At 44.4% G+C, this 26788-nt stretch overlaps 1 protein-coding gene across 1 annotated transcript in view; it reads left to right on the top strand.

Annotated features, from left to right (window-relative positions):
• Nucleotides 1-26788, top strand: part of LOC124797938 (xaa-Pro dipeptidase) — a 916331-nt gene that overhangs the window by 2299 nt on the left and 887244 nt on the right. The window lies entirely within an intron of this gene.

The following is a 26788-nucleotide window of genomic DNA, read 5'->3' as shown; positions in this document are numbered from 1 at the left end:
CAAAATATTTTCCTGAAACCATACATGTGCAGAAGAAAATAGGCACACAACCACTTCTGTATCAATCTTAGCCAGTATTTAGTTCCACTAGCAAAAAGCTAATATGTTTTGCCTATGTAAATCAAAATGATACAGCTAAATAGTAACACTTGTAACAGAAGACATGACCTGTCAAGCAAAGGTTCTCACCTAACTTTCAGGTTAGCCTCCTCATTTTGGTCCTGATTACAGTGATCGGAATCATATAGATGGGTGTGGGACTTGCTCTTGCTAACCTAAATAATCTCAATTGATGGTTTCTGCGATACATCCTACTGTATTTCTGCATAGCGTCTCACATTGTACTTCTCACATGTATGCCATCCTTTTCGGAAACTGTTCTTAAATTACTGTGTAGAGTCTACAGTAGCTAGGCGCTCTTCTATGCCGAAGCTCATTCTTTCATCATAAATGCACAAAGATTTGTCTGAATATTGCCTGTCAGTATTGTAATGCCTCCAGAGCACGAAGAATTGACGATTAACTATGATTTTTCGTGTACAGTATTGGCATAGTTAGCTTTTTGTTTGAGTTTTTCAAGTAGGAAGTAAACATTACAGCAGTTGAAATTTCCCATGCGTGTGTGCTTGTAAGCACAATGTTTCATATCTGTGTAATATTCAGAATATTTAAATGTCTGGTTTTTTCTATCATCGTTCGAGGTACGGAAAGAAGATTGATTTCTTTTGTGTTGCATCACTGTTCTTTGACACACCTTCCCGTTATACACGGGCACCGACGTTACAACGGTTCAGTGTTGGTAGTAAATTTTCAGTTTTTGTTAGGCTGTTAACGTAACACCAAGGTGTCATTGTTTGTGCTGTTGTTCGAAAACATGCTGTCACATAGAAACCACGACAGCAGGTAATTGTAGGCTAATTCGTAGCGAGAATATTCAACATTAGTCAGCAAAACGGAATTAATGTGCTAAACTAACTTATAACTGCAATTGATCCTAAATCCTGCACCAGTACGCTATTTGATATGTAATGGCTCTAAACGACAGCAACCGTCTTAGAGCAGATACTTGCAATTTTTGTAGTTTTACCGGTTCTTCAATTTTCGCCATTTTTCCGTGCAACACACTTAGTATAATTATCTCGTAACGATGATACAGACTCTTTTTCGCTTTCGATGTTGACTCGCGCTCTGTTAAAAATACAAAAAGAGTAGTCGAAATTTTTGACCTGGCAGGCATCATTTTGAGATGATGGACTTAGTCGGCGCCAAAACAGATGGGGTTGAGAGTGTTACAGGTATTACCTTCAACTTGAGCACAGTTAGTCTTTGTCTTGAAGTGGGAAATGTCATCAAACTTCTATGTAGATCTGTGAAGTGATTTCAGTGACCCAATGTTTTCTTTTTTATCTGTCCATCTATGTCATACCTTTCTGCAAATTACACCTTTGTGTGTGTGTGTGTGTGTGTGTGTGTGTGTGTGTGTGTGTGAGAGAGAGAGAGAGAGACAGACTCGTACAAGCAGCAGATACATCAAAATATGACCCGTATATCAGGATGCATATTTCTGCTTCAGTAGCAGACTATTCCATGTTACACATACCGAAGTAATGTTGTTAAGAGACTGGCCTTGCATGTGGAGGGAGGGCGCTTCAGATCCGCGTTCAGCTATGCAGCTTTATGTTCCTACATTGCAGAAGGTAAATACCGGGTGGTTCAATTGGAAAGGGCATGGCTGAGTTCCTTCCCCATTCATGTCAGTTCGATGTTGTTCTCTGTGTCTAGACCATTATCGACGGGAAGAAAAGAAACCTTGTCATACTTTTCGGTGCGTTGGTATGATGATAGAAAAACAAAAACTAACTTGATTGGCTATAAATCGGACATACTCAGTGGGCAGGATTATTAAGTTTCCAGTTTACTGTAGATTTGACAATGAAGGTGTATTGTGGTTACCCCACAGTAACCTTTTGGTTAATGTTAGTTGAACTAATATTGTTTCCATTTACAACGTGTAACCGCCTCTTCTTACTGAAGTAAGTTATTTCCAAGTCCGAACAAACTATGAAAAAGACATTGCTGAATTACTGGACTTCTTGTTTTCCTTCCCAACTGCACGTTTTTTTTCCCCGTACGAGGTTGTGCTAAGATCTCAGATGATATTTTCGGGGGTAGGCATAATGACCCTTTTTTTATAAAGAAAATAATCGATTCCTTTTATCATTTTCCTTGTTTCATTGGTGAAAGAGTATTCATCAGTTATAAGTAGACTTACTTACTTAGTCATCGCACACGGCAGGGTTGAATACTCTTCACGCTTGTGGACTACTATGTGGTAGCAACTTTCTAGAACAGGTGTACGGTGAAATGGAGCGTAGGGTCGACTCTATCAACAGTATCACGATTTTGTTGCGTTCATCAGTTTCACTTTGCCCCTTTATGGATCAGAAATGGTTTTGAGTAGTCACTGTACGACTTTTAATCCTTTTTTCCCCCAATGATTTCATATTTCAGTATGGAAAATAGTAAAAGTAGGTCCTATTGTCGGTTATCTAAAATGACAGAATATACATGTAGGATGATATTGACACATCCTTTAAGAGCTCCTAGTAGTAAGTTTCCAAATCATATCCTTCACCCTTGTTTATTGCTGCTGGTAATACATAACCCAAAACACTCCGAGAAGGAAATTTATTGATAGTGCTTTACCGCACTTACTATATTTGTCGCAAGAAACGTCAAGCTTGTGCAAGAGTTGTCATCTTGTTCACTTCTTTCAGCCTCCCGTCCGCAGCTCGTGGTCGTGCGGTAGCGTTCTCGCTTCCCGCGCCCGGGTTCGATTCCCGGCGGGGCCAGGGATTTTCTCTGCCTCGTGATGACTGGGTGTTGTGTGATGTCCTTGTGTTAGTTAGGTTTAAGTCGTTCTAAGATCTAGCGGACTGATGACCATAGATGTTAAGTCCCATACTGCTCAGAGCCCATATCCATACTCCCTTCCCGACCACTGCTTCCCTTTAATGCCCCTCGACTCTTGTAACAGCCGTCTGGTTTCTGTACAAATTGTAAATAGCCTTTCGCGCCCTGTATTTTACCCCTGCCACCTTCAGAATTTGAAAGAGAATATTCCAGTCAACATTATCACAAGCTTTCTCTTAGTCTACAAATGCTAGAAACGTAGGTTTGCCTTTCCTTAATCTATCTTCTAAGATAAGTCGTAGAGTCAGTATTGCCTCACGTGTTCCAATATTTCCACGGAATCCAAACTGATCTTCCCCAAGGTCAACTTCTACCAGGTTTTCCAATCATCTGTAAAGAATTCGCATTGGTATTTTGCAGCCGTGGCTTATTAAACTGATAGTTCGGTAATTTTCACATTTGTCAACACCTGCTTTCTTTGGGATTGGAATTATTATATTCTCCTTGAAGTCTGAGGGTATTTCGTCTGTCTCATACATCTTGCTCACCAGATGGTAGAGTTTTGTCAGGACTGGCTCTTCCAAGGCTGTCAGTAGTTCTAATGGAATGTTGTCTACTCCCGGGGCCTTGTTTCGACTCAGGTCTTCCAGTGCTCTGTCAAACTCTTCATGCAGTATCATATCTCCCATTTCATCTTCATCTACATCCTCTTCCAATTCCCATAATATTGTCCTCAAGTACATCGCCCTTGTATATACCCTCTATATACTCCTTCCACCTTTCTGCTTTCCCTTCCTTGCTTGAACCAGGTTTCCATCTGAGCTCTTGATATTCATACAAGTGGTTCTCTTTTCTCCAAAGGTCTCTTTAATTTTCCTGTAGGCAGTATCTATCTTACCCCTAGTGAGATATGCCTCTACATCCTTACATTTGTCCTCTAGCCATTTTGCACTTCTTGTGGATCTCATTTTTGAGACATTAGTATTCCTTTTTGCCTGCTTCATTTACTGCATTTTTATATTTTCTCCTTTCATCAATTAAATTCAATATTTCTTCTGTTACCGAAGGATTTCTATTAGCTCTCATCTTTTTACCCACTTGATCCTCTGCTACCTTCACTATTTCACCCCTCAAAGCTACCCATTCTTCTTGTACTGTATTTCTTTCCCCCATTCCTGTCAATCTTCTCTTATGCTCTCCCTGAACCTCTCTACAACGTCTGGTTCTTTTAGTTTATCCAGGTCCCATCTCCTTAAATTCCCACCTTTTTGCAGTTTCCTCAGTTTTAATCTGCAGTTCATAACCAATAGATTTTCAAATATGAAATAGCAATTTCAGTGCCGAGTACATTACTGACGCCATCAATTTACAGTTAGCCTTGCATTTGGTGTATCATCTTGTACATTTCCTTCAAACTGTAACATCAATACGTTTGAAAGGTAACGTCTTTTTTATTCCAGAATGAAATTTTCCCCCTGTAGTGGAGTGTGCGCTGATATGAAACTTCCTGCCAGATAAAAACTGTGTGCCGGACCGAGACTCGAACTCGGGACCTTTGTCTTTTGCAGGCAAGTGCTACCAACTGAGCTACCCAAGCACGACCCACGACCTGTCCTCACAGTTGTAATTCCGCCAGTACCTCGTCTGCTACGTTCCAAACTTCACAGAAGCGCTCCTGTGAACCTTGCGGAACTAGCACTCCTGGAAGAAAGGGTATTGTGTAGACGTGGCTTTGCCACTGTCTGGGGAATGTTTCCAGAATGAAATTTTCAATCTGCAGCGGAGTGTGCGCTGATATGAAACTTCCTGGCAGATTAAAACTGTGTGCTGAGCTGAGACTCGAACTCGGGACCTTTGCCTTTTGCGGGCAAGTGCTCTATCAAACTGGCACACAGTTTTCTGCATTGTGGTAGGTATATAGTTTATGCCATGCATTGTTCAGCTGACAGGGACCTCTTAAGACATGGTATAAAAAAACAAATTCTATGGCAGTGTACACTGATTGGATGTATTGCAGTCGAAAAAACAACGTATTAAACTGATTATGAAGAAACGATACAGGTGCCCTCTCGTGTGATTGATAGTCTGTTGGATATGGTCTTCCTACAGTACGTGTGATGAAACACCGGTCTGTGGGAGTGACTTTGATCACAAGCCATCTGTTCCTGTGAACCAATACCTGTACGTTTAATAGGTTCGCCACATATGGTCAATGCTGGAAAGCAAACTGTATTTGTTTCAAATATATCAGAAGACAGGGATGTGATAATATCTTATCGAGTTCTGTAATGGATGACATGAGTAGAGTTTTTATATTTCGTGGGTTTTCTCTGTTGGATCGTACAAAATACCGAGATGGAAGAGAATGTTTGTTTAATAGACATGAATGCACCCTGACAGATGCAGATCTCCTTCGGACTGCAGTATCTGTATATAATTTGGAGATGTGTCGCAATGCAGTAGCAAAATCCTCGTCCTTCCTCCATGCCCTGTATGATGTGTCGCCTTCCTAATTTTCCCAACAACAAACACCACTGTAACAGCTCATACCATCTTTCCTACTACCTCATGTTGCAGGGGAAAGCTTCGTTTGGCACTGGCCTTACACATTGTACACAGAAGGCGGAGTTACGACAACATGTTCCCATTTCCACCGAGTGATCAATACGCGCTCCTATCGCATTAACTCAGCTCGTCCTGTTTGCCCACTAGATGCAGAAGGGCTAAGATATTGCGCTCTCCTACTTCCGTTCAGGTCTGACTTAAATTGGGACCATCACATGGACGAAGCTGCAGGGAGGCCGGGGCAGAGACAAAGGAGCAGTTATAAGATGCAGATGGACTGTTAACAAACAGCACTGGAGTTTTTGCTGCTGGGATGCTTAGCAGATAGGTTCGAAAAAGGTGACTCGTTTCGAGATATGAGATTGGCTCGAATATGATTCACCAGTGGCTGTGACCATTAAAAGATGTCTCCACAGGATCCAATGCAAGTATGTGGGAGATTGGATAGACTTGATTGGAAATCGCAGACAGCATTTATACCAGGAAGCGTAATGCTATCAGCGACTCGTGTTTATGCATGTTGACGGTAACATAGTTGCTACGATCGTGTTTTTAATAGCGCAATCCTTAAGCAAAAGATGTGTGGGTTGTAGAATCCCTCTGCGGTTATCTTCAAATGCCGGTTCTCAATAGTCTTTCTCGAAAAAGCACATTGTCTTCCCTCCACGGATTCCCATTTGACCTACCTAGTGAGTGTAATCTGACTACTGAAAAAATTACTCGTTATGCAAATCAAGTTAATTACTTAGCCTATCAAATTGATATCAATGATATGCCGAGTAGTGGGCGGAAGAGATGGCTAGGGCAGTACGGAATGATTCGTGACAGGCGTATCTTTTTCCTCCTCTTTTTCCGTTGTGGTATCTTTTAACGGAATTGCAATCTCCCAGTTACACTGGGCGAGACAATCTCTCGTGGTTTGTTTCGTAAATCCTAGTATGCTGTAGCATTGCACTGATAAAATGGGACCTGCCACAGTGTACAAAACAGCTACGTCCTCTTGAATTATAGCTTGTTGTAAAATGAATGTGTTTTTTCCGAGATGTGAGCCAGTGGCATGAAAGATTGTATTCTCTAACGTTATTTCACGTTTCTGAAACGTTTATAATACACACGTGCATGACAGTTTGTTTATGAACACTGAACACGGGAGACACTCCCAGGTCGTGTAATTTGTTCACCAAGCTGGAAGAAGTTGCTTAATGTATATGTTTATTCTTTTGAGTTTAAATTCTCGCTTTTTCTTTACTCCAATGGCGGTTTCGAGATAACGAGGACATTCTGCGGTGATCGGTAATTTTCGCAGCAAAATAGTCGAAGTTTTTTTTCCCTGATTTTACGCAGGGCGTACATGTCTCTGCTGATCATTTGTGAATGGTGGCGGTGCACTTTGTTGGACGTCACAAAATAATGAGATGCGAATTATATCCTGCAGTTGAACATAAGAACTATACCCATTTTACACATAAAACTAAAAGATAGGCTTGATTCCAAATCGCAGACAGCATTTCTACCAGGAAGCGTAATGCTATTAGCGACTCATTCCTGTTCCTGTTCCTATTTTCGTCGAAAGTGGAAAGAGGGCATTTATTATCGTCGTGATTGTGTTTTCCTTTTTTGATAGTTGCCTTATTATAGGAGTTGCGTTGATGTTAAAATACAAATGTTACAGTCCAATGCTCAGAACGGCGTGGAAGCCGAGTTTCGTAAGAGGTCGCTGCTGCCCCTTAAGGCAAACAACCCAGGGTCGGAATAGCCCTCATTTATTACGGTTTTATTCTGAGGGATGCCGCCATTTCATTCTGTTGCTGTTGTCGGCGTCGGTGTCGCTGACCGCCCGGCAGTTTATTCGCGGGGGCGGCATTGTACTGAAGACACTATGGTGTGAGGCTGCCGTGGTTTTAGGCGGAAGGCTTCCTGTTTCGCAAGCAGCTGACTTTTGAAAAAGCCATCTGGAGCGTTCTCCAAAATTTCGTTGTTGTTCCAGAGAGGTCCAGCATTTCCGAGAAATACGTTTAATAGATTGCAAGAAAGAGTTGCATTGACGTTAAATGCAATTGTTCTCCATCGCAGAACGGTGGGTTGCTGGGGGGTGGTCTCCGGACACAGCCGCGCTCTGACCATGGGGGTGAAGTGTGGAGACTCCGTTGCTGTATTCTAGACGAACAAGTTGCACTTGGGGCGGCGGTCCTTTTATCCCCTATTGTTTAGTTGACTATACATGCTATTGTGTTGGCGGAGGAGAGTCGTCTGAAGGCGGTTAGCGGCCGCGAGCCTGTGTCCTCCACGTAGGTGGATGGGTGGAGGGAGAGGGATGTTAGAGGCAGCTTGTGGACGCTTCTCGAGGAGAGCGCGCGTCCAATTACCGCCCCGTCTGCAGTCTTTTGTGACGACGATTTTCCCCAGTACATGTGTTACATTGCGACCCTCTCATTACGAATGCTGGTTTATTCACGACAATTTTAAAGTGTAATTAGAACTGTGATCCATCTTTTTTCCAGCAGTTGTGGTAGCGTGTATTGGCTTCGGGTTAAAGACAGTACTTTACACAACCGACTTTTTTCCCGCCAGCTTGTAGGTGAAGGGCAGAGTTTGAGTGTGTTTGTTATTAGTTTCGAGTGGTATTGCGAAATTTTTCCCCAGCAGGATAACACCAATTTTATGGTATCGTCAGTTTTGGAGCTGTATTGTGATTTTAGCCCATTCTTATGTAGCGCTACATGTAATTGGGCCCAATCTTTATAATCAATTAAGTAATTTGGATCTATCTTTTCTTCATTTTCCCAACCAAAATTAATAAAGTACACTAACCTGACCTTCCTCTCCTGCATCTAGACAGTTTCCATGCGTTGGGGTGCACATGGGCTTCCCATCCAGTGGAACCAGAGTTTGAGTCCAGAAAGGGCACCGTCATTTTTAATTTCTAGCCAATTCCAAGCGCCTCTGGTGGTGTAATTGTGTTGTGGGGGATCACTTCGGCTTTCCGACCAGGAGACAAGGATTCGAGTCCCGGAAAGGACAGCACCAATTTTAATTTCCCGCTAATTCCCGGGTGGGGGGTGGGGTTTGACGTCAGCAAGCCTTGGGACAAAGAAATCCCACCAAAATTCGAAATTTCCGCCAAAATTTGAAATTCCCACTAATAGGGTAGGTCGGGTGAGGGGATGGGGGAGGGTGTAGAGGGGGCTGGGGGTCACGTGCAGGGTGAGAAAATCTCATGACGTCATTTGGGGGTGGGGGTGGTCGGGGGTGGGGGAATTAATTGATCAATTTAATTTATTTGCATATCAGTGTGATATCAAAACTGGGGTGGTGCCATAATCTCCCTTCTAATGATGTGATGCAGTGGGAAGAATAAGACACATCACTAGAATATCTAAGGGGAAAGAAGGGCCCTGGAGTAGCCGACATTCCCACAGAATTGTTGACGTCCTTGGGAGAACCAGCCATGGCAAAACTATTCCACCTAGTTTGCAATAAATATGAGACAGGCGAAATGCTCTGAGTACAAAAAGAATGCAATAATTCCAAATCCAGAAAAGGAAAGTGCTGATAGGTAATAATATTGACGAACTATCAGTTAATAAGTTATGGCCGCAAAATACAGACATGGATTATATATATAAGAAGAGAGGTGGAGACTGATCATGGGAAAGATGAGTTTGGGTTCAGGAGGAAATATAGGAAGATACGAGGCAGTACTGACTCTGCGAGTTAGTTAAAGAAACACTAACCAACATTTATAACTTTTGTATATTTAGAGAAAGTTTTGGCAATGTTGATGAAACATAATCTTTGAAGTTCTGAAAATAGCAGGGGAGAGCGAAAAGCTATTTACAGCATGTGCAGAAACCAGACTGCAGTTATAAGATTTTAAGGCTATGAAAGGGAAGCAGCAGTTGAGAAGGGAGCTAGACACGATTGTAGCTTATCCGTGTTATTGAATCTGTACATTGAGCAGCCGGCCGGTGTGGCCGAGCGGTTCTAGGCGCTTCAGTCTGGAACCGCGCGACCGCTACGGTCGCAGGTTCGAATCCTGCCTCGGGCATGGATGTGTGTGATGTCCTTGGGTTAGTTAGGTTTAAGTAGTTCTAAGTTCTAGGGGACTGATGACCTCAGATGTTAAGTCCCATAGTGCTCAGAGCCATTTGAACCATTTGTACATGGAGCAAGTAGTAAAGGAAACCAAATAAAAATTTGGAGAAGGAATTAATGTTCAGCGAGAAAAACTTTGAGGTTTACCGATGGTGTTGTAAATCTCTCGGAGAGAGCAAAGGTCTTGGAAGAGCATTTGAACATAATGGAGGAACACAAAAAATAAAACAACAGTTATGGAACGTAGTCGAATTAAATAAAACGATGCTGAGATAATTAAATTAGGAAATGAGGCACTAAAAATAGTAGATGAGTTTTGCTGTTTGGGCAGTAAAATAACTGATGATAGCCGATATTGTGATGAGGCGAAACTGCTTTCGTCTGGGTACAACTTTAGGGTCTTTGAATCATCTGGGGAAAGGGTCATCAAACTGGAACATATGAAATAGTAGTTCGGTTTATTACATAAATGAGTGAAAGGTTTATCTCTTCTCTGCCACGGGTTTATTGGATAATATACAACTGCAAAGTATTTCTTTATCCACTAATGAGCAGACTGTTTTCTTGAGGTACAATGTTCATCTTTAACAACAATGCACGTTCATCTGACAGTTTAACAACTCACTGGTCCTATACTACGATGATAATTGCTGTACCTGAGGTCTCGAACTGGTGGGCTGAGCTCTTACATGCTCAACATTATGTTGACATCAGTGCGACGGCACTACCGTGCTGGGTAAAATGTGTGGTCTTCAGGAACGCCTTCCATATGTCGTTGCAGATTTCAGCAAGCCCTCGATAATGTCTGTGGTATCGATTCGAGTTGCCAACTTCGGGGTGGCACCGCATTCTCTGGATGATACCACTGCTGAAATAGAGAGAATATGAAATGCAGACAATCAATAGCAGAACAAGCGTTTCCGCAAAAGAAATATAAATTTAAGTGTTGTCTTTTCTGTTGGTCTGTACTGTAGTCTTATAAGGAATTGGAACATGGAAGGTAAATAATATAGAAGAAGAGAACAGAAGATCTAGAAATGTGATGCTACAGAAGATTATTGAAAGTTAGATGAATACCTTGGCTGAGTAATGAGGAGGCACTGAGTCAAATAGCACAATTTACCTAACAGAAGGGATGGTTTTAGGGGACACGTCCTGAAGTATCAACGAATAGCTAATTTTGTAGTGGAGAGAAGTGTAGGTAATGAGGATTGTGTAGAGGTAGACAAAGGCTTAATTAAACTGGAGAGGTTTAGTGTGTTGTAGGTTGCCGTAGCTACACAAAGATGAAGAAATTTGCACATTATGTACTAGTGTGGAGAGCTGCAGCAAACCAACCATCAGTGTGAAGACCACTGTAGAGTGTGGTTATTAAGTTAATTTGTGACATGTTGTTTGATCGATGTTGAAACTGAAAATAAATATCATATGATGTGCAGGCAAGTGAACAGTCGTAGTACTCTTGTTCTGCAAGTAAATGGACACTAGTTAGTTGTACCATGTGACGAAAGCCCTGACATAACTAAAGAGAAAAATAAATCTTCTAGATATTATTCTAGCGACATGTCAGTCAGATCATGATTTGTTCTAGTAGTGCGTGAGTGGTCTCCACTTGAAACAATACCTAAGCCCATATCTCACTTTCTCGAAGTCAGCCTAGTGGTGTTACCGCTTAGGCCATATCAAAATTCGGCTGTTTCTATGTTGTTTGTACTACCTTTCTGTGAAAAACGTAATCGTATTAAAAAGGAATGCTTCTGTTAGTGAGAAAAGTGGTAAAAAGTTTGAAAAACGCGGGCTTTTGTCGCCCAGTAGTTTTGAATCCGAGAAGGTGTAGGTCCACTCTTTATCGAGAACCTGTTTCTAGAAAAATAGGTTCTGTAGTCCATGGTGTGGAGCAAGCTTACTCAGAACCTCACTTGCCCTCCAGATGCATTTCAGGAGTTGCTGTGGATCTTTGGCTTTGTAGAGCTTCTGTTTGACAGTTCTCTTTCCTTTTCAACAGTGGCACGCTTGAGGAATCTGGTCCATCGTGTACAGTATCCGAAATGTGTAATGTCAAAATTATTCTTACAGTAAACGATCCAAGACCTAGTATTTTGAGATTAGGAACCAATGATTGGAAATAAATGTTTCAGGTGATACGAGGTGTTCGAGTGGTAATTCACGCATGAGAGAAGTGTTTAAGAACTTGGGTGGACTAGGCATACTGCTTAAGAAAACATGGTGGCAGTCTTGAAAGTTTTATAATATTCCCTACCACCAGGTCATTCAGCTGTTTGAAAACAGCTTGTTTCGTGACTAACAACTGTCAGCCGCATAGACGTTGGTGATGCTACTGTGAAAAAACGATGCACGGTCGTCTGTGATGTGTCCAATTCTGACTGGTTGTCGAATTTGGAGCGTTAAGAAAATGGTCGCAGGCATCATTACTCGTTTTACCGTGATATGTACAGAACAACAGTGATGATTCTTACATGATGTCGACTGTTTAGATGGAGCCTGACACATCATGGCAACTCATTGATCACAAATTGCTTACTAAAATCATTACTTATGGGCAGTATATAGATCATTTTCGCATTTCAGTGTGGATAGCAATGTGAAAAAAAGTGTGTTACCAATGCATTGCAGTTAGCTGTTGGGGAACCTAATGTTAGAATCTTTGTTAGTGTAAACGATCTACTGTTCGAATCAATGGAATAAGCCTATTACCACAACTACATGTGGGATGTACTCCAGTTGCTACAACTAAACTAACTACGTTACACAGAGTACACATTTTTATTCACATTGTAGCTGGATGATGGTGTAATAGGAAGGCTATTAGTGTTAGATTATCATCTTCAGGCTCCTTTATATACTGTCTGAACTGTGCTGTAGTCTCTGACTATCCTATGGAAGGTTTGCATCCTTCATTTACGTGGGTTGAATGAAAAGTAATGCGTCCACCTTCGTTCCTTCGTTTCCGATGGGATATTTTAATAAATCAAACGCAGAAATAATCCTCAGAATGTGATCTTTAATTATCAGTATTCACTTTTCCACATAATCACCAGCCAATTGGATACATTTCTGTCAATGATGGGCAGGTTTTCTGAAGCTGTCACGGAAGAAGTCGACACTCTGTTTCCTCAAACACAGTCTGACAGTTCTCTCAACGTCTTCATCAGAAGCATAATGATGTCCCCGCAGATCGTCTTTCATTATCGGGAACAGATGGAAGTCAGACGGTGCTAAATCTGGACTGTGTGGAGGAAGCCGCGCGCTTTCATTTCAGGAGTCAGCATCCGCGGTACCCATCGTGCACAGTTCTTCCGATAGCCAAGCAAAGCGATAATGTGACCCACACGTTCTTGTGAAATGCCGATTGTGCTTGCAGTTTCTCTCTGAGTGATACGACGATCGTCCTGAATCAATCTGTCAACATTTTGCTTGTGAAACTCGGTGCTTGTTGTCACAGGACGTCCAACTCTTTGTTTGTCACGCAGGTCAGATGTTCCCGCCTCAACATCTTTAAACTTTCTCGCCCAACATCGCACAGTACTCACATCAACACAATCACCATACACTGCTTTCATTCTCTGGTGAATCTCCTTTGGGGTGACACCTTCTGCTGTCAAGAATTCAGTGACTGCACGTTGCTTAAATCGCATTGACCGACCGTCTGCGCAGGATTCCATACTTTACACTGTAACAACACAACCGTTCAATGCTAATGCTTCCCGCCAACTGAAGCTGTAGGGAAGAGGCTACAGAACAAGCCAGTACCTGCCGCATACCAATGCTGCCAACTGTTGAAGAGTTACGAAGGTAGAGGCATTACTTTTCAGTCAACCCTCGTATTATTATTTGACGAATCATCTTGCGTATGAGATTCCAGGCATGCATGCGAATACCTATCATTGTAGTCACTTGCCCAGGCTAGCACGGAGTGGCATGGATACCTCCAGTAAATAGCAAAACGAGAGGCTATTACAGCTGGGCATGTATCAGCTGTCGTTGTCCAGGAGCGGTCAGTCACGCATTGTGTGCCAGGTCACAGTCAACTGCGTCCAAAAGCCCTGGAATGTCGTCACACATTGGTGTGGCACTGCACGGTGGTGAACTCATGTACTACTGCTGACTTGTGGTTCCAGCACTGGAGCATTCGGAATTGACTGCAGATAGCAACCGGCTGGTGGGAGCACGATGTTGTGTGGTACTTTACAAGCAACTTGGGAGCTCACTCGAGTCCTCCCTGTCTAGCGGCTAGCAGACTTTGCGACCAGTGCTGTCGACGCAAGTCCTCCCTGTCTAGCGGCTAGCAGACTTTGCGACCAGTGCTGCCGAGGCAGTGGTGGCGCACAGGACACTATCAGTTGTCATCTTATCTGGAGACCAGGGAAAGGGGCTGCTCCCAATGTGGTTTTTGCTTAAATAATAAAGATACACCTGTTCCTATCCTATTCCTGCTATACATGATAGAGACAAACATATAAAGTTGGGAAAGGTCTGCTCTTGCATTTGAACCTTAGGATGACAGTTGTTTTAAACTGTGATTTCAGATAGGTGGGGGGAAATTGTATAAACATAGCACATGTGGAACTGTAACATCAAAGGAGTGGGACAGTTTAATTTCCCATCGTTATACGCTTATCGCGAGCGACCTGACAACCATGCAGCTTCTGCTCAGTATCTCCAGGTCAGTCATCTTGGAATGTCGTCTTGGATTGTGATGTCATGGAGTCCGTGCTTGTATTCCCCATTTTGTGTAGTGACATCATAGAGCCTGCACTCGTGTACCTTATCCTGAATAGTGATGTCATAGAGCCTGTGCTGTTATTCACAGGTCCACCAATTTGGATATTGTTCTTAGTACAGGTTACTTACTTCCCCATCTTGGATTTTCAATCAATAGGATAACTGTCCGTCTTTGGTTTTCTGCCAGTTTACGTTTAGGTCAACTGGAATAGGGCAGTCATTTTTTTTAATAACCCACCAGCTCCTGAATTTCCTACCCATTCATACATATAGAAATTGGCCTATGCGAGAGGGGGCCGGCTGATGAAATCTGGCAACAGTACACAACGTCATAGGGGAAGACGGAAATCTGTCAGGAGTACAGCCTGTGCTAAAACCCACGCAGCTACATTACTGATGTGTTCATATTTCAGGCATACGACATGAAGAAAATTACTTACTGTGAACAGTCATTTTATGCTTTCGCTAGTGTCTCTGATTATTTCACTTGGCGGCGTTGGAAGTGCGCTGTAAACTCAACGCTGTTAGAATAATGCCACCACATAATTGGTCTTCCCAAAGTGTAGTAACTTTACGCTTTTAAGATTCATTGTGAAACAGCTGTGGACTGCTGTGTTGATGATGTGTGTAAATCATGTATCTGTGTTTGCTGTTACCAGTTTCAAACAAAACGTTCACCATCAGATGGCTGCAGTACATCACTGAGACCAATTACTAACTATTTGTTGCATGTTTTTGATCGCCGTGGTACCGTACAGCTTATTTTTTAAACGATAAAGGCTAGAATTGAAATGTAGATAAGGGATAAAGTCATTGTTAACTAACACATTTTCTAAAGTGCACGTACTGATACTTCCAGGTTCTTTATGTTATTTTATTTATATGCATTTACAATGCACAAAATATACTGGGTTGCTTTTCGTCTTAGGATCCGCTTTTAGCAGAACGATGTAAATTTTGTCTAATTCAACTGACTGGCGGGACAAACATATACAAATGTGAACGGGAAAAAAAAGAACAGCTCCCGTTTGTAACAGATCCACAAAATCGGAGATAATGGAACGAAAGAACGAATTTTTAATTTTCTCGAGGTAACTATCTTCGACTATAACCCATTATTGATATAAAATACACTAAAGACTATCGATATTTTTCATATTTTCTTCAGTTTTTCCAGAAAACCTGGCGCCACGAAATAATAGTCCCGTAGGATATGAAATCATAACATTTTCTGAGATTTTAATCAGTGCTCGAGTGGTTTTTATACAACCGCATAGCAGCTCGGAAGATTTTTTAGAACTGTAGCAGTTTAGGCCGGGATATCTTATAACCATCGGAAAAATGCTCCTATCGGAGCGCAAAAAAGTTGAATATGCTCCTGTTTAAAAGACTCTACCTGAAAAGTGTGGTACGAGCTTTCCCACATGTAATTCGCTCACACCCACTAGTCCATCGCTGAATGTCGCTCATACCCATTCGTTCCCACTTGCCCATTCTCACACACTTATTCAGCTCAGCTCACTGTCATTATCTCTTTGTGTGTCTCTGTCACTGCCTGTCTCCCAGCCACAGGTTGACGACTACTGTTACTACTACTACTACTACTACTACTACTACTTCTTCTTCTTTCTTCTCTCACTGTCACTGTCTCCCCCTTGTTGTCTCTCACTGCTAGTATCTCATTCATTCCTTCCCACTGATGGCTGTATCTTCTCACTGTCACTATGTCTCTCTTTCCATGTTGCTATTGTCATAGACTCTTTCATTATTACTGGCTCCCACCCACTTCCAAATTCTCCTTCTCTTTATTCTTGTCCTTCTGGCACTGTCTCCTGTCTTTTCGTAGCACTGTTCTTTCACTGTCAGCTATGTTCCACTGCCATCGCATCCCTCTCTTTCTCTCACAGATATTGTCTCTTTCGTTGTTTCTCTATCACAAACGCTGCCTACTGTCTTCCAGTACTTAATACTTTTCTGTCTCTTTTGCAGTGCCACTGTCTCCTTCTCTATCAGCATGAAAAATAGGGAATATGTTCACGTGCGAAAATTTTTGGGAAAATTTTTTAAGGTGCTACGGAGGTAGAATGTGACAGCTGGTATCCCACTTGTCAGTCAGAGTCTTTTATTTGAAACAGGTGCGTATTCGTTTTTTTTGTGCTCCGGTAGGAGGAAACGAATAAAGATATCAAGAAAAGTTTCAGCGTTGTTCGAGACAGGGATCTTAGCAATATATCATAAAAAATATACCCATTTGCTGTACATAGCCGTCTTGGAATCTGCGACTCGGTTTTGGTACCCAAAAGAAAATTACACCCGTTTGCTGTGCACAGCCGTCTTGGAATGTGCAGCCCAGGTTTGATACTCGAAAACAATGTTTTTGTGATATTTATGAATAACGGATAAAGAGTTTTGAAAACTGGAAAGTGGCAATCTTAGATAAGTGTTTAGAGAATATAACGTTAAAATTTGAGCAGTTTGCAGCGGTTATTCATTGCTAAGATTTCGCCCCACGTCGAATTTTACGTGTACATGCAAGGTAACTTTGAACCTCTGTACCTCCGAAACGGATAAAGACATTAAGAAAATTTTCAAGTTTGCTCGAGATCGGAATTTTAGGAATGTACCATGAAAATTTCAGCCATTTGTTGTGCATACGCGTATTGGAATCAGCGCCTCAGTTTTGGTACGAAGCCGGCCGGAGTGGCCGAGCGGTTCTAGGCGCTACAGTCTGGAACCGCGCGACCGCTACGGTCGCAGGTTCGAATCCTGCCTCGGGCATGGATGTGTGTGATGTCCTTAGGTTAGTTAGGTTTAAGTAATTCTAAGTTCTAGGGGACTAATGACCACTGCAGTTAAGTCCCATAGTGCTCAGAGCCATTTGGTACGAAAAAAGCGGTTTAAAAAAACTTTTTTTGATCTGGCTTATGAGCTAATGGTGCCTTCATAAACCAATTAAGGCCCACCGTAGGTGACATAAAATGCAAAAAGAACCAAACGATTTGCTCCATTTGCGTAAGGAGGAGTAAGTATGTAATATTCATACTATGATCCTGAACTGTAGAACAGTGACACTAAGACGTTTCTTCTGGTGGGTATACAAAAGGGCCCTATCCCAAGGGCTATCCAAATCAGTTAACCCGTGGTATGAGCCCCGAAAAATTCCAGTTTTATGCACGGCGTGTTGTCATTTGCCGAGTGGTATACTTTAAATAAGACATGAAATTGTCTTTTACCTGAAGTATGTACTTCTCGCGTGTGCATATATCATTTTCAGAGTAAGAGAATAGACCCAGCGAAGTCAGTGAAACCTACTGGACAACAGAATATTCTGATAGAATTATAACTTTCTTTCTTCTTTTTCGAATCAAGGAAAAGGCAATGCTGTCTGTTCTATTTCTTCATCCACATTACTTTTATCATTTGATGACAGTTTTCTGGAACTGTCCACGTGTGTAACATGACAGAATATGAACTTATTTGCAGTTTTAATTAATGGTCGTACATATAACTCCTTTAGTATACCCTCATTTCTAATGCGAATCAGCTTGCACATTGAATTTTGCAATTCCGTTGAAAGCCCTCCAGTTTTCCGCTTGAAATCAGCTTTCAACTTCTAATGATCTATCGTTTGTTAAATAACACGAAGTAAATTTAGGTAAATAAAGCCCTTTTAACAGTAAACTTTGAATAGTACTACAGTTCTAAGAATCAAACTCAGTGTAATGCAGAAGTGAAGGAGTGTAGTGTGATCCGATGCCTCACCGCCGGCCGGTTGAGGCCGAATACTCCGTGGGTCCGAGGGGCTGATGACTGAATTGTGCTTTATTTCATTTGAAACTAATCGTGTTTGAAGATGACGGAAAGATGAGTAACGGAAAGCGAAGAAAGAAATTTCTTTAGAAATTTTTAGTTCCGATGTGTGCTTAAAAGAAGGAAGGGAGGAAGATTGGATTTAACGTCCCGTCGACGATGAACTCATTAGAGACGGAGCACAAGCTCCGCTTTTGTCGATGATGGGGAAGGAAATTGGCCGTGCGCTTTCAAAGGTACCATCCCGGAATATGCAAGGAGCGATTTAGGGAAATCTGGATGGCCGGACGCGGGTTTAAACCGTCGTCCTCCCGAATGCGAGTCCAGTGTGCTAACCAATTCGCCTCCTCGCTCGGTATGTGTGCTCAATCATCCATACTATTTTCGACGTATATCTGAGATTTTAAAAATATTTTGTTTGCTTGTTTGGCTTTTACATTTACATTCATAATTCGGAAGCCGCCTTTTCTCGAGATCTGTGTAGAAGGAAGGAATATATTGGCTGACTTTTTCAGAAACTACGCTCTCGGAACTTTAACGGTAGACCATACCTTGATGCGGAATTCCTCTTTTGCAACATCTGCCACTGGAGTTCATTGAGCGTTCCCGTGACGCTTGAAGCTTCGTCTTCTTTGGATTTTCTCTATTTTCGCTATCAGTCCTATCTGGTATGGATCTTAGACTGACGAGCGTTATTCAAGTATTGAAGTATTGGTCGAACGACGTTTTGTAAGTTTTCGCTGAATACTTTGCCTTACAGCCAGCTAACATGACTAATGTATTTTTGTGTAACACATGAATTTAAAGATATAACATTAAATTAATAGAATCACCACTAACTGAGCAACAGCCCTCTGACTTTTTAAATGTACATATGCTGCTAGAAATACTGACGAACATTATTTAAGTATTCAAGTATTGGTCGAAGGACTGATTTGTAAGCTTCCGCCGAATACTAGCCTTATAGCCAGCTAACATAACATAATGTATTTTTATGAAACACATGAATTTACGGACATAATTTAAATTAATAAAATCTCTAACTGAGCCGCAGGCGTCTGACCGGTTAAATGTACATTTATTGATACAAAAGATATGAGTATAAGGATGTATATGTGATGTCTGTTATTTCTAATACTATTTTGATCCAGCAGCCATTATGAATTAAGACACAAACGAATCACAGACATGGGTTTCCAGTGGGCATTGATTGAAATCAATGAGAAAAGCTGAAAATTTGTGCTGGACCAGGATTCGAACCCGGATCTCCTGCTTAGTAGGCGGATGCTCTGACCACTAAGCTATCTTTTTTTGTGCGACGGTGTGCTGTTTTATATTAAATTTTTGTGGGGTACCAACAAAAAGAAATAAAACAAAATCACAGCCATCCCTATTGGGCACCGCCACTTGTGTCTCTGCCTCTTCAGGCGTTGCCATCCTAACTGTAAGTAACCACCCCCATCTAAAATGTGAAGAAATTATACTATACGGGACTAACGTGTGTGTGTGCCAACCCACAAAATATACGATGAAAGGAAGTGGGGGAAGGGTATTTCTAGTAGGGTGCGGAAGGCTTTTTTTTTTTTTTCGTTATGTACAGTATGGACATATAGATACCAATGTGCGAATAGTCATGGATAGTCAAGCCTGGAAAACTAAAACAGAATGAAGACACCATCGAAGATTGTGAACATAAATAACATGAAAAGAAAGCTACCACTTCGTAGTCAGGCTTCCCAGCAACTGCGCCCACTGATAAAGATATTTCAATGTATGATCGTTTGCTCTTCGTTCTCACCTCATCTACCACTGCCTGGAATATTCCAGCTACACGGCGGGCTGTGAAAGGCACTCCGTAGGTAGTTTGCGAAGCATCATCGATATCTGGTATGCCAGGCAAAAGCATGATGTCTTTCTTGCAAATAGAGCCAGAAGTCAAGTAAATTCTTGTGTCCTCACGATAGAGGTAAAGGACCGCATGTCCACGTATCCACATGACGGAGTTGGTCCGAGTGTTCTGGTAAAATGTCTCATCCGGAAACAATAACGTCCGGCAGATACATGCTCCGGCGTAACTCGCAAGAGATAAGCCAGCATCTGCCGCACTAGGTGCCAAACCGGCTCCGCCTCTCCACAGCTGAGGCGGTGCTCGTCAGAATCTACTGTATTACAACCCACACAATTGGGAGATTCTGCCATGTGGATATTGTAGAGACGTTCTTGTGTCACCAGCTTCCCATTAACGACTACGTACCATTTGGAAACAACATCGGAATCAAGCATGGCATCGTGTACAGTCTTCCACACTACGCGCCACCGTACATCGGGATATTTTGGTTGCATGTCGTAATGCAGGCGTCGAGTTGGGGGCGTGGTATCGTGAGCGCTACACTGGAATAACTTTGTTCTAAATAGAAAGGTCCTATATAAAAGGGTGGCGCTGGGATGTCCTGTAGCGGCACCGGCGCTCTTAGTGAAGCAGGTCGTAGCACAGTCAGAAGCAAACTCCTGAGGCTTGTAGGACAACGGCGCAGCAGACATAAATGTCAGGGCAACGACCCTGTCGTGTACATTAACTAGGCCGAGGCCACCTTTTTCCTTGGGGAGGGTAAGAGATACGTATCTGATCTTCAGTAACATACCAGCGCTGACGTAGTATCCCAGCGCTGCCATAATGCTACGCGAGAAGGGGTTCGGAATGGGTAGCGTTTGGGCGTGCGGTATGCGGGACGCTAGATATACATTGGCAAAATGCGCCCGCTGGACGATGTTGAGGGACCACAAGCGCTGATTTGCAATTTCGGCCCGAATTTTGTTAAGAAGGCGTCGATAATTGAGCGTCGTCGCGCGACGCATGTCGTTCATGAAATCTAAGCCCAAGCAGCGGACAGTATCACTGAAGCGTAAGGGGGCAATGTGTTTCTGCGATAGCCCTATCCCGAAGCTCAAGGCGACGGACTTGTCAACGTTGTTTTGGCTACCAGAAGCCATCCAGTCCAAAGCCGCCGCCATATCGGCAGCTCCACGTATGACGATCATCAAATCATCCGCATATGCGGTGCAGCGAGAGATGGAGCCGCCAAACTATACCCATGTGAGCCTGTCTCGGATACCACACAACAAAGGTTCTAAGGCTAATGCAAATAACAATGTAGATAATGGACATCCCTGTCGTACTGATCGGCGCATCGGCATGGGTGCCGTCATCCTTCCATTAACAAGAACTCTAGAAGTAGCACCATGCAGAAGGCGTGTCAACACTGTGATAAAGGGGTAGGGTATTCCATGCACCGTAGAACGGCCGTGAGGAAAGCGTGGCTCACACGGTCAAAAGCCTAGCTAAAGTTGATAGACGCCAGGGCTGCCGGCAAACGTCTCACCCGTGCAAGGGAGATGAGATGTCTGTAACGACATAACGCAGTTCTAATGTTGTTGAGTCCCCCAAAGGACGTCTGATCGCTGGAACGTGCAATAGTGTGCCGCGAATACGTTCTGATAGCAGCCTCGAAAAGATCTTGAAGTCGCTGTTCAATAACGTGAAGGGGCGATAATCGCAGACATAATTCCGTCCGTTCGGATTATGGATGGGTACAATCAGTCCTTCCAAGAACGGTGCAGGCACGGTATACCTGGGGACATCAATTCCTGACCAGTTTCAACCCAACACGGTACCAACAGTTGTTTAAAGGCTCAATAGAATTCTAATGGTTGTCCGTCGATTCCTGGTGATTTATGGGGATCACCTTTACCAATGGTGACGAGCACTTCCTCTTCTGTCACTTCTCCCAATAAAGTCGGTACCATGTCTGGTGGAACTGTACCGTGGACACGTGCAGAAACGGTGTCTAACGTCGCCAAATCAGGGGGCACTGCTGAATAAAGGTGAGCGTAATGCCCATAGAAGGCTTCTGCTATATCTGCTTGTTCTACCATGTGTCGACCGTCGTCCGTTATCATGTCGGTTACCAGCGCCCTACGGCGCTTCCTCCTCTGTAAGAACACGTGGTACGTAGATGGCCTTTCTGATTGTAGCATGTCTGCAGCACGCGACCGTATATTGGAGCCCTGTAAATGATGGCGTGCTAAGGTGACGAGCTGCGCTTTCGCGCGATTGACAATGGTCTGCCTGTCAGGCGAGGGCTCCATAGCAAGACATTCCCGGAGGACGGTGTAATAAAAGTTTTCCGTGCTCCTCCTCCTTGCCGCCGCTTCCCGGCCGTAAACCATGGTTCAAATGGTTCAAATGGCTCTGAGCACTATGGGACTTAACATCTTAGGTCATCAGTCCCCTAGAACTTAGAACTACTTAAACCTAACTAACCTAAGGACATCACACAACACCCAGCCATCACGAGGCAGAGAAAATCCCTGGCCCCGCCGGGAATCGAACCCGGGAACCCGGGCGTGGGAAGCGAGAACGCTACCGCACGACCACGAGATGGGGGCCGTAAACCATGAAGGTGCGCCTAAGAGCAGGCTTTTCACATTCAATCCACCAACTGAGGGTCGATCGGTAACGACCACGACGCTGTAAGGACGCGTTCCACGAGTCTTCGATAGCACCTTTACATGCCGGCTCGTCCAGATGGGCGACGTTCAGTTGCTAGCGGGGGCTACTGCGCCACATACGTGCAGGTTGGAGGGCAATGGTGCAAATATAGGCTGTGTGGTCGGTGAATGCAGTGGGCCAGAGTTCTGCTCTGGGTGTAACCAGGAGCTGGGCCATGGATGTGGCGCCACATGTCGAGCAGGTGGAGGGCATGCACTAGCATTTCCAATTCCGCACACGGGACGTGATGTGGCTGCTGATCAGACGGAGATAAAGTACAGATAAAATCTCCTCCGATCACCATATCGTCTATGCGGCCCATACAGAGACGCGTAATATCTTCCGAAAAAAAGCGGGCCCGGTCTCTCCATCTCCCTGATCCTGAAGCACTTGATGAGTCATACACCGTTGACAGTTAGGCCATGGCTCTTGCACTCGTTGGGTACAGTACATCTGTAGCCGCGAAGCCTTCCCGTAGCAGGACAGCCACACCACAATCGGTAGAAGAGGCGTGGGAGATGTGGGTGGTATATCCGTAGAAGTCAGGGAAACTAGCGACACATACTTCCGGTAAGAGGGCCACGTCGATGTCTGCTGCATCGAGCATGCGTTGTAGCATTGTCAGTTTGTGTGGTGCCCTTATCGCATTGATATTGCTTGTGGCAAGGCGAAACGTTTGCTGCCTAGCCTCTTCAGCTTGGGTAAACGCCATGGCAATCGAAGATAACCGCAAGAGATGCCGGACCCACCGAGCTTATCAATCTTTCACTCTAGGAGTGACATCCCCGATGCCACCCCCTTTCCTGTCACCCGTGCCCTCTCCAAGAAGTTCCTCTACATCGTCCGACCACAGTGCGTGCAACACGATGCTGTGTAGCTGATCGGCACCTAAATCCCTCTCACACATGTCGCCTTTGGAAGAGATGGACGCGACCTGCTGCATCTGTGATGCAAGAAGTAACTGGGCACTCGTAGTATGGGCAAGCGAACCGTCTACACCACTTAGATCCTTAGCAGGCGCAGCATCCATGCCGTCTGACGAGATGTGATCTTCTTGACCGGCCGTGTGTAGGAGGCAATTGTCAGAAAGAGTCCGCCGGCGTCGCTTGCGTCGTCGAGGCGAACGTTGCTTTCGAACGTGGATATCCGTATCCGAATGTGGGAGGCAATCCAGCGTCGTATCACCGTCCGCTAGGAAAGCCGCGGTCGGGACAATGTTCGCGTCCACGTCCATCTCGTCCTGAATGTTATGTTGCGTCTGGATTCCGTGGGACTGTTGCTGCTGTGGAGGGGGCGACATCTGGGTTGGCATCGGGGGTCCTTCCTCTTCCTCCCTTGGTCCTTCTGACGTCGATGGATGTGCCCGATCGCCCGTTGCATCGTCTGAGCGTACGTGAGGGGCAGGATTGTCGTCCCCGTCGGAGAAACGGAGTCTCCCACTGGTGTCTGCGTAATTCTACGTTGTAAGCAGCTCGATCGAACATGGCCTTCCTGCCCACATCCGGAACAGGTACGTGGTTGACCGTCGTACATTATGATTGCACGACAGCCACCGATGTTCAAATAAAACAGCACATTTTTCTTGAGCTCAAGTTTAATTTGGCGCACAACATTGTAGACCTTATACGTCGAAAAAGTTTGCCACTTTTCTGCAACGTGGCTGATGACATTGCCATATGGTCAGAAGGCGTCCTTGACGACTTCCTCTGGGACCTCGAAGGGGAGCTCAAAAACCTTTAAAGTCCTGCATGATCCACCGTCACTGGACCGATATGCCCGTCAGAATGTTTAAATCTGAGACCTCGGCACTGATCATTTTAACATAAACCATGCTCGCCGTTATAGAAAAATGTATTCCGACGACAGTCGCCGGATCTAAACGTAGATCGTCGCGTGTCTGTTCTATTTCATAGGCTCGAGGACGCGCGTGATCTGGTTGGAAGGTAATTCTGATCGTATCGTGGCGCCATGTATGTGCCACAGTGGCACTGAACTTGGAACAAATACAACTCGCGCGAGAAGGTAAACACAAGCAAGCGCTCACGGTCGCGCACGGCGGGACGCAGCGTACGTCCTCGCCCCACCGCTTCCGAAAGCAGACTGTTATCCGTAAGATGAGAAGGCCAACGATCTCTTCAGTGCAGATACACACGATGCTCGAACTCCTATGAGAATCGGGCACAACGTTAGTAATTTGAGAGTTTGGGTCTGACGGGAGGCGTGCTAGAATAGTCCTTGCTGCTGCAGTGACCACTGTGTCCGGATGGCTTAGTGGTCAGAGCATCTTTCTAGTTAGCAGGAGGCCCGTACTCTAATCCTGGTCCGGGACAAATTTGCAACTTAATTCAGAATGTTGGTTTGAGACTGTTATATACCGTTGACGCTTTGTACAGCATTGTTTCATGAAAGATTTCGTGATTTTAGGATGTTCATCAGTAGCTGTGTATGCATTGTGTGTGTGTGTGTGTGTGTGTGTGTATGGGGGAGGGTTCTACAATCAAGCTCATAAATTAAGAATAATTGCAGAATGTGGTGCCACACAACGTGGCACTACACAAAACAGGCGCTAATAGCATAGGGAACACACACGACACAGATCTGTAAGTCCACGATATTGGTGATAAGTTGAGAAAACCGTCCCGACACACATGTGCTACAAAATGCCACTGTTTCCTGCGCATGTACCCCGATATCAATATGGCCGCACAACGGGTTGGCATACTCTGGATCAGGTGGTCGAGTAGCTGCTCAGGTAAAGCCTCCCATTCTTCAACCAGTGCCTGTCGGCGCTCCTGAAGTGTCGTGGGAGTTTGAAGACGGCAGCAATACGTGGACCGAGAACATCCCAGACGTTCTCGATAGGGTTTAGGTTCAAATGGCTCTGAGCACTATGGGACTTAACATCTGAGGTCATCAGTCCCCTAGAGCTTAGAACTACTTAAACCTAACTAATCTAAGGACATCACACACATCCATGCCCGAGGCGGGATTCGAACCTGCGACCGTAGCGGTCGCGCGGTTCCAGACTGACGCGCTTAGAACCGCTCGGCCACACCCGCCGGCGATGAGGTTTAGGTCTTGAGAACAGGCAGGCCACTCCATTCACCTGATATCTTCTGTTTGAAAGTACTCCTCCACGATGGCAGCTCGGTGGGGCTGTGCGTTACCATCAATCAGGAGGAAGGTGGAATCCACTGCACCCCTGAAAAGGCGGACATACTGGTGCAAAATGACGTCCCGATACACCTGACCTGTTACAGTTCCTCTGTCAAAGACATGCAGGGGTGTACGTGCTCCAATCATAATCCCACCCCACACCATCAAATCACGACCTCCATACAGGTCCCTTTCAAGGACATTAAGGGGTTGGTATCTGGTTCGTGGTTCACGCCAGATGAAAACCTGGCGAGAATCACTGTTCACACTATACCTGGACTCGTCCTTCAACATAACCTGGGACCGCTGTTCCAGTGACCATGTACTGTGTTCTTGACACCAGGCTTTACAGGCTCTCCTGTGACCAGGGGTCGGTGGAATGCACCTTGCAGGTCTCCGGACGAATAAACCATGTCTGTTCAGTTGTCTGTAGGCTGTGTGTCTGGAGACAACTGTTCCAGTGGCTGCGGTAAGGTCCCGAACAAGGCTACCTGCAGTACTCCGTGGCCGTGCGCGGGCACTGATGGTGAGATATCGGTAGTCTTGTGGTGTTGTACACTGTGGACGTCCCGTACTGTACCGCCTGTACACGTTTCCTGTCTGCTGGAATCGTTGCCATAATCTTGAGATCACACTTTGTGGCACACGTAGGGCCCGTGCTACGATCTGCTGTGTTTCACCAACCTCCAGTCGCCTTAGTATTTTACTCCTCATAACGTCATTAGTATGTGTTCCTTGAGCCATTTTCAACACACAGTCACCATTTCCACGTCTGAAAAAGTCTGCACACTTACTCGCTGCACTGTACTCTGACAGCCACCAACAGACCTCAGCGTATGTGGACTGCTGCCAGCGCCACCGTGCGACGATCGCAGGTCAAATGCACCGCATGGTCATACTCCGAGGTGATTTAAACCCGCAAACCGCCCACCAGAACGTTGTTTCACCATGTACCAG

This window comes from Schistocerca piceifrons, chromosome 5 (genome assembly GCF_021461385.2).
Source record: "Schistocerca piceifrons isolate TAMUIC-IGC-003096 chromosome 5, iqSchPice1.1, whole genome shotgun sequence".
NCBI lineage: Eukaryota > Metazoa > Arthropoda > Insecta > Orthoptera > Acrididae > Schistocerca > Schistocerca piceifrons.
This window is presented reverse-complemented; position numbering and strand designations above follow the sequence as displayed.